Source organism: Nuphar pumila, chromosome 10 (genome assembly GCF_984573655.1).
Source record: "Nuphar pumila chromosome 10, dmNupPumi1.hap1.1, whole genome shotgun sequence".
In the NCBI taxonomy this organism is placed as follows: domain Eukaryota; kingdom Viridiplantae; phylum Streptophyta; class Magnoliopsida; order Nymphaeales; family Nymphaeaceae; genus Nuphar; species Nuphar pumila.
The window spans coordinates 58,393,634-58,401,696 of NC_143258.1; positions in this window are offsets into that span (position 1 = coordinate 58,393,634).

Sequence of the window (8,063 nt, forward strand, 5' to 3'; positions counted from 1 at the left end):
ATAGTGATTCAGTCATGCATATATGTGTCCTAAGGTTGTCAAAAAAAAATCATAGTGATTCAATAATGCATATATATGTTCTATGGTTGTAAAAAAAAATCATACAGATTCAATCATGCATATATGTGTTCGAAGAATATAAAAAAAATTTAATAGTGATTCAATCTTGCACATATGTGTTCTAAGGCTGTAAAAAAAAATTTATAGTGATTCAATCATGCATATATGTGTTCTAAGGCTGTCAAACAAAATTCATAGTTGAAAATTTGAGAAATTAAGAGAATCAAAAGAATTATCTTTTTCTCTCCTATTCTTTCTCTATATCTCCTCCTTCCTCCTTAAGATTGGCGCCAAAAAGGGAGAAGAAGATCCCCTCTTCAGCTCAAAGGTAAGTCCTTTCTTCCTTCTTTTGATTTTTTTTAATTTCTTTGTCTTTGTCTTTCTCTTTCTTTTCTTTCATAATTTTTTATTTTTATAGTTATATCTTTTCTTTCAATTTCTTTTCTAAAATAGCAATGTAGATCTACCTTAGTTCCATGTTAATTTAATAGTGATTCAATCACGCATATATATATATATATATATATATATATATATATATATATATATATATGTGTGTGTGTGTGCGTGTGTGTGTGTGTTCTAAGCCTATAAAAAAAATCATAGTGATTCAATCATACATATATGTGTTCTAAGGCTATCAAATTTTTTTTATAGTGATTTAGTCATGCATATATGTGTTCTAATGTTGTCAAAAAAATTTCATAGCTATTCAATCATGCATATATGCATTTTGAGGCTGTCAAAAAAAAATTATAGTGATTCAATCATGCATATATGTTTTCTAAGGCTATCAACAAAAATTCATAGTGATTCTATCACGCATATATATGTGTTCTAAGGCTATCAAAAAAATGTCTTATTCATTCAATGATGAATATATGTATTCTAATGTTGTAAAAAAAATTCATAGTGATTCAATAATGCAGATATGGGTTCTAAGGCTGTCAAAAATATTTCATAGTGAATCAATCCTGCAGATATGGGTTCTAAGGCTGTCAAAAATTTTTGATAGAGATTTAATCTTGCAGATAAGTGTTCTAACATTGTCAAAAAAAAAATTATGGTGATTTAATCTTGCATAATGTTGTTCTAATGCTGTCAAAATTTTTTTTATAGTGATTCAATCATGCATATATGCATTTGGAGGATGTAAAAAAAAAATTGTAGTGATTCAATCATGCATATATGTTTTCTACGGCTATCAACAAAAATTTTATGGTGATTCAACCATACATATATGTGTAAAAAGACTATCAAAAAAATGTCTTATTCATTCAATGATGCATATATGTGTTCTAATGCTGTAAAAAAAAATCATAGTGATTCAATCATGCAGATATGGGTTCTAAGGCTGTCAAAAATATTTCATAGTGATTCAATCATGCAGATATGTGTTCTAAGGCTGTCAAAAATATTTGATAGAGATTTAATCATGCAGATAACTGTTCCAACATTGTCAAAAAGAATTTATGGTGAAATCTTGCATAAAGGTGTTCTAATGCTGTCAAAAAAATTTGTAGTGATTCAATCAGTTATCTATGTGTTCTAAGGTAGTCAAAAAAATGTTTTAGAGATTCAATCATGCATATATGTGTTATAACGCTGTCAAAAAAATTTCATAGTGATTCAATCATGCATATGTGTCCTAAGGTTGTCAAAAAAAATTCATAGTGATTCAATCATGCATATATGTGTTCTAAGGCTATAAAAAAAATTGATAGTCATTCAATCGAGCAAATATGTAATCTACGGCGGTAAAAAAAAATTCATAGTGATTCAATCATGCAGATATGTGTTCTAAGGCTATCAAATTTTTTGTAAGGATTCAATCATGCATATATGTGTTCTAAGGCTGTCAAAAAAATTTCGTAGTGATTCAATCGTGCATATATGTGTTCTAATGCTCTCAAAAAAATTTGATAGAGATTCAATCATGCATATATGTGTTCTAAGTCTATGTAAATACCCTAAAATTTTCAAGTCCATTCTGGACATTCCTTTTCGCAGACGCCGAACCCCTACAGGGCTGCGTAGAGTCTCCCCCTTAGGTTCATCCCACTTTAGAAGCCAGATTATCTCATTTTGAGAATAAAATACTATTTTGCCCCTGAGTCGCCCTTAGCCCTTCGTGTGTCTTTCGTAGCCAAGCATATTCTAAAGTTTAAAAGAGTTAAAATGTCAGTCATTTCTAGCTCCACTGAGCTCATGAAGTAGCTATGTCAGTCATTTTAGCTTGAATTCCATCCAACTATCCTCGAGTCACCCAATTCTGGTAGATCCTATCCCTTTGAGCCTAATTTGAGCTCACCAGAAGTTCGAATAACCCAGTTTCAGTTCAAATTCACTTTTCACACACTCGGACCTTCATTTCAGCTCATTTTAGCTCGTCTGAGCTCAATTCAGTCCAAATTGAGCTAACTCCAGTCAGTTAAGCTAGTGTTCTAGCTCCAAATTTAGTTCATCTGAATTTGATGCCATGTGTCAATTTTTCCATCAAATTCCTTTTCTACCCATTTATAAAACCTAGAAAAGACTCACATGAGCACCCACTTGCAAGAGGGTGCCATGTGTCAACACTTTTTGCAAAAGGGCAATTATGCCCATTTAAAAATCCAAAAAATAGCCACATGGGGTTAGCGCCAATCCCATGTGAGCCCTCTTGCCACCTCAACCCCAGGCCCTCTAAATATCTAAAATTTGAAGTTCCTCAAAAGCCCCAAAGTTGGGCTATAAATAAGACCTCTTGGGGGTCTCTTTTCCATAAGTTGAAAATTTGAGAAATTAAGAGAATCAAAAGAATTATCTTTTTCTCTCCTATTCTCTCTCCATATCTCCTTCCTTCCTCCTTAAGATTGGCACCAAAAAGGGAAAAGAAGATCCCCTCTTCAGCTCAAAGGTAAGTCCCTTCTTCCTTCTTTTGATTTTTTTTTCTTTCTTTGTCTTTGTCTTTGTCTTTCTCTTTCTTTTCTTTTATAATTTTTTATTTTTATAGTTATATCTTTTCTTTCAATTTCTTTTCTAAAATAGCAATGTAGATCTACCTTAGTTCCATGTTAATTTTCATTTTATGCTTTTGAATTGCTATTTGATTTGTGCATTTTCATTCTAGCCATTAGAATTATGAGATTTGATCCTCAATAGGCCAAATCTCATATTCAATGGGCTAAATCAATTTCAATTTATGCCCCAATGCTTTCAATTCTATTTTTAGATGCTTTAAATTTGTTTTTACATCATTTTAATCATCATCCATGATTTGAAATGATAGATATCATGTTTGATCATTAGATTAATTTACTAATGAGGTTTTATTCCATTCAATCATGTTTAGTTGATATTTTCCATTCTGGTCCAATTTTAATTCCATCAATTCACATATAATTAAACATTATTTTAATTTTATTTTTTTACTAAATCTTCATGTAAATATTTTTGGGATCTCCACCAAAAATTAGATCAATCTGACTTGATTTGCTATTTTTAAAAATTGGGATTCAGACCGTAGCATTTGGCCTCATCTGGATTTGACCCAAAATTGGACTAACTTGTTGGAGTGATTTCTCCCTAACCAGAGATCATCTCTTCAATCTGTAAAAATGGATGTCTCCAGCACTAAATCTAGTTTCTTCACGCCAATTTTCATCAGATTCTACGGTATTTTCATGCTTGATTTTGGTCAGAAACCATGATCCTATTATACTGTGTTATTTTAATGGTTCAGTTTTTAGCCCATTTTGTCAGAGTCATATCTCAGTAATGGGAGATTATTTTTTAGATCTATAAAAAGGCTTTAATTCATCTAAATGTCTATTTCATCTTTGTAAATTTTCAACCATTTCTATGGAAGATTCAAATTTCTTTTGTATTTTAAGTCGAGACTCTGTCTGTTTGCAATCCCAAGCATTGCTCATGCCCAAGATCGACTTGTTGCATTCATATCTCCCCAATGGGAGATCATTTTTCAAATCTGTAAAAAGGAGTTTCTACCTTATATACTATGGTTTAGTCATGCCAATTTTCATAAACTTTTATTTTTTTTCATATACCATTCAGATAAAAAACCAGAATTCTATCAATTTTCTTTGATAGGATTTTCTCAGTTTTTGACCCGAATTGTTTGGATTGGATCTCCTTAATGATAGATCATTTTCTAAATCTATAAATTGGATCATTCGCTTTTGCATTTCTAAGTTATCACTGTAAATTTTTATCTATTTTTATGAAATTTTTATGTTGATTCAATCACGCATATATATGTTTTAATACTGTCAAAAAAAAATTAAAGTGATTCAATCATGCATATATGTGTTCTAAGGTTGTCAAAAAAATTTCATATTGATTCAATCATGCATATATGTGTTCTAACTTTGTCAAAAAAAATTAATAATGATTCAATCCTGCATATGTGTTCTAAGGCTGTCAAAAAAAAAATTATAGTGACTCAATCATATACAAATGTGTTCTAATGCTGTAAAAAAAAATGATAGAGATTCAATCATGCATATATGTGTTCTAAGGTTGTCAAAAAAATTCAAAGTAATTTAGTCATTTATATATGTGTTCTTGGCTGTCAAAAAAATTTCATAGTGATTTAATCATGCATATATGTATTCTAAGGCTCTCAAAAAAATTTCATAGTGATTGAATCATTCATATATGTGTTGTAAGGCTCTAAAAAAAATTTCATAGTGCTTTAATCATTCATATATGTGTTCTATGGCTATCAAAAAAAATTCATAGCGATTTAATAATGCATATATGTGTTCTAGGCTCTCAAAAAAATGTCATAGTGATTCAATGATGCATATATGTGTTCTACAGTGGTAAAAAAAAAATCATAGTGATTCAATCATTCATATATGTGTTTTAAGGATGTAAAAAAATTTTCATAGTCATTAAATCATGTATATATGTGTCCTAACGTTGCCAAAAAAATTTCTTAGGGATTAAATAATGCATATGTGTGTTCTACGGTTGTCAAAAAAATTTCATAGTGATTCAATCATTCATGTAAGTGTTCTAAGCCTGTCAAATTTTTTTTTATAGTGATTCAATCAAGCATATGTGTCCTAAGGTTGTTAAAAAAAATTTATAGTGATTCAATAATGCATATATGTGTTCTACGGTTGTAAAAAAAAAATCATAGTGATTCAATCATGCATATATGTGTTCTAAGGCTGTCAAAAAAATTATATAGTGGTTCAATCTTGCATATATGTGTTCTATGGCTCTTAAAAAAATTTCATAGTGATTCAATCATACATATATGTGTTGTAAGGCTGTCAAAAAAATTCATAGTGATTCAATCATGCATACATGTGTTCTAATGCTGTCACAAAAAATTGATGGAGCTTCAATCATGCATAAATGTGTTCTAACGCCGTCAAAAAAATTTCATAGTGATTCAATCATGCATATATGTGTTCTTAGGCTGTCAAAAAAAATTCATAGTGATTCAATCATTAATATATTTGTCCTAAGGTTGTCAAACAAATTTCATAGTTATTCAATAATGCATATATGTGTTCCACGGTTGTCAAAAAAATTTCATAGTGATTCAATCATACATATAAGTTTTCTAATATCGTCAAAAAAATTTCATAGAGATTCCATCATGCATATATGTGTTCTAAGGCTGTCAAAAAAAATCATAGTGAATAATCATGCATATATGTGTCCTAACTCTGTCAAAAAAAATTCAAATTCAATCATGCATATATGTGTTCTAAGGCAGACAAAAAATTTTTAGAGTGATTCAATCATGTATATATGTGTTCTAATGCTGTCAAAAAATTTTCATAGAGATTCCATCATGCATATATGTGTTCTAAGGCTATCAAAAAAATTTCATAGTAACTCAATCATGCATATATGTGTTCTAAGGCTATCAAAAAAATTTCATAGTGATTCAATCCTTCATATGAGTGTTCTAAGGTTGTCAAAAAAAATTTATAGTGACTCAATCATGCATATATGTGTTGTAATACTGTCATAAAAATTTTGTAGTGATTTATTCATGCATATATGTGTTCTAAGGTTGTCACAAACATTTCATAGTGATTTAATCATGCATATATGTGTTTTAAGGCTGTCAAAGAAATTATATAGTGATTCAATCTTGCAAATATGTGTTCTAAGGCTTTCAAAAAAAATTTATTGTCATTCAATCATGCGTATATGAGTTCTAAAGATGTCAAAATTTTTTTATAATGATTCAATCATAAATATATGTGTTCTAATGCTGTCAAAAAAATTTGATAGAGATTCAATCATGCATATATGTGGTCAAAGGTTGTCAAATTTTTTTTAAAGTGATTCAATGATGCATATATGTATTCTAGGCTCTCAAAAAAAATTTATAGTGATTCAATCATGCATGTATGTGTTCTTAGGCTGTCAAAAATTTTCATAGTGATTTAATCATGCATATATGTGTCCTAAGGTTGTCAAAAAAATTTCATATTGATTCAATAATGCATATATGTGTTCTACGGTAGTAAAAAACGTTTTAGTGATTTAATCATGTATATATGTGTTCTAATGCTTTCACAAAAATTTCACAGAGATTCCATCATGCATATATGTGTTCTAAGGCTGTCAAAAAAATTCCAGAGTGATTCAATCATGCATATATGTGTTCTAAAGCTGTCAAAAAAATTCATGCTGATTCAATCATGCATATATATTTTCTAAGGCGGTAAAAAAAATTCATAGTGATTCAATCATACATATATGTGTTCTAATGCTGTCAAAAAAATTTCATAGAGATTCCATCATGCATATATGTGTTCTAAGGCTGTCAAAAAAAAGTCATAGTGATTCAATCATGCATATATGTGTTCTAATGCTATCAAAAAAATTTGATAGTGATTCAATCATTCAAATATGTGTTCTAATGCTGTCAAAAAAAATTATAGTGACTCAATCATGCATATCTGTGTTCTAATGTTGTCAACAAAAATTTATAGTGACTCAATCATGCATATATGTGTTCTAAGGTTGTCACAAAAATTTCATAGTGATTCAATCATGCATATATGTGTTCTGAGACTGTCAAAAAAATTATATAGTGATTCAATCATGCTTATATATGTTATAAGGCTGTCAAAAATATTATATAGTGATTCAATTATGCATATATGTGTTATGGGGCTGTCAAAAATATTTCATAGTGATTCAATCATGCATATATGTCTTCTAATGCTGTCAAAAAAATTTGATAGAGATTCAATCATGCGTATATATGTTCTGAGTCTGTCAAAAAAATTTCATCGTGATTCAATCATGCATATATGTGTTCTAGGTTGTCAAAAAAAATTTATAGTGATTCAATCATGCATATATTTGTTCTAATGCTGTCAATTTTTTTTATACGGATTCAATCATGCATATATATGTTCTAAGGCTGTCAAAAAAATTTAATAGAGATTCAATCATGCATATATGTGTTCCAAGGCTGTCAAAAAATTTTCATAGTGATTCAATCATGCATATATGTGTTTTATGACTGTCCAAAAAAATTCATAGTGATTCAATCATTCATATTTGTGTTCTAATGCTGTCAAAAAAATTTCATTGTGATTCAATCATGCATATATGTGTTCTAATGCTGTTAAAAATAATTTATAGTGATAATTTGATGCATATATGTATTCTAATGCTGTCAATTTTTTTTATAGAGATTCAATCATGGATATATGTGTGTTCTAAGGCTGTCAAAAAAAATGTATTGTGATTTAATCATGCATATATGTGTTCTAAGGATATCAAAAAAATTTCATAGTGATTCAATCATGTATATATATTTTCTAAGGCTATCAAAAAAAATTCATGGTGATTCAATCATGCATATATGTGTTATAATGCTGTAAAAAAAAATTCATAGAGATTCAATCGCGTATATACATGTTCTAAGGCTACCAAAAAAATTCATAGTGATTTAATCATGCATATATGTGTTCTAAGGCTGTCAAAAAATTTTCAAATTCAATCATGCATAT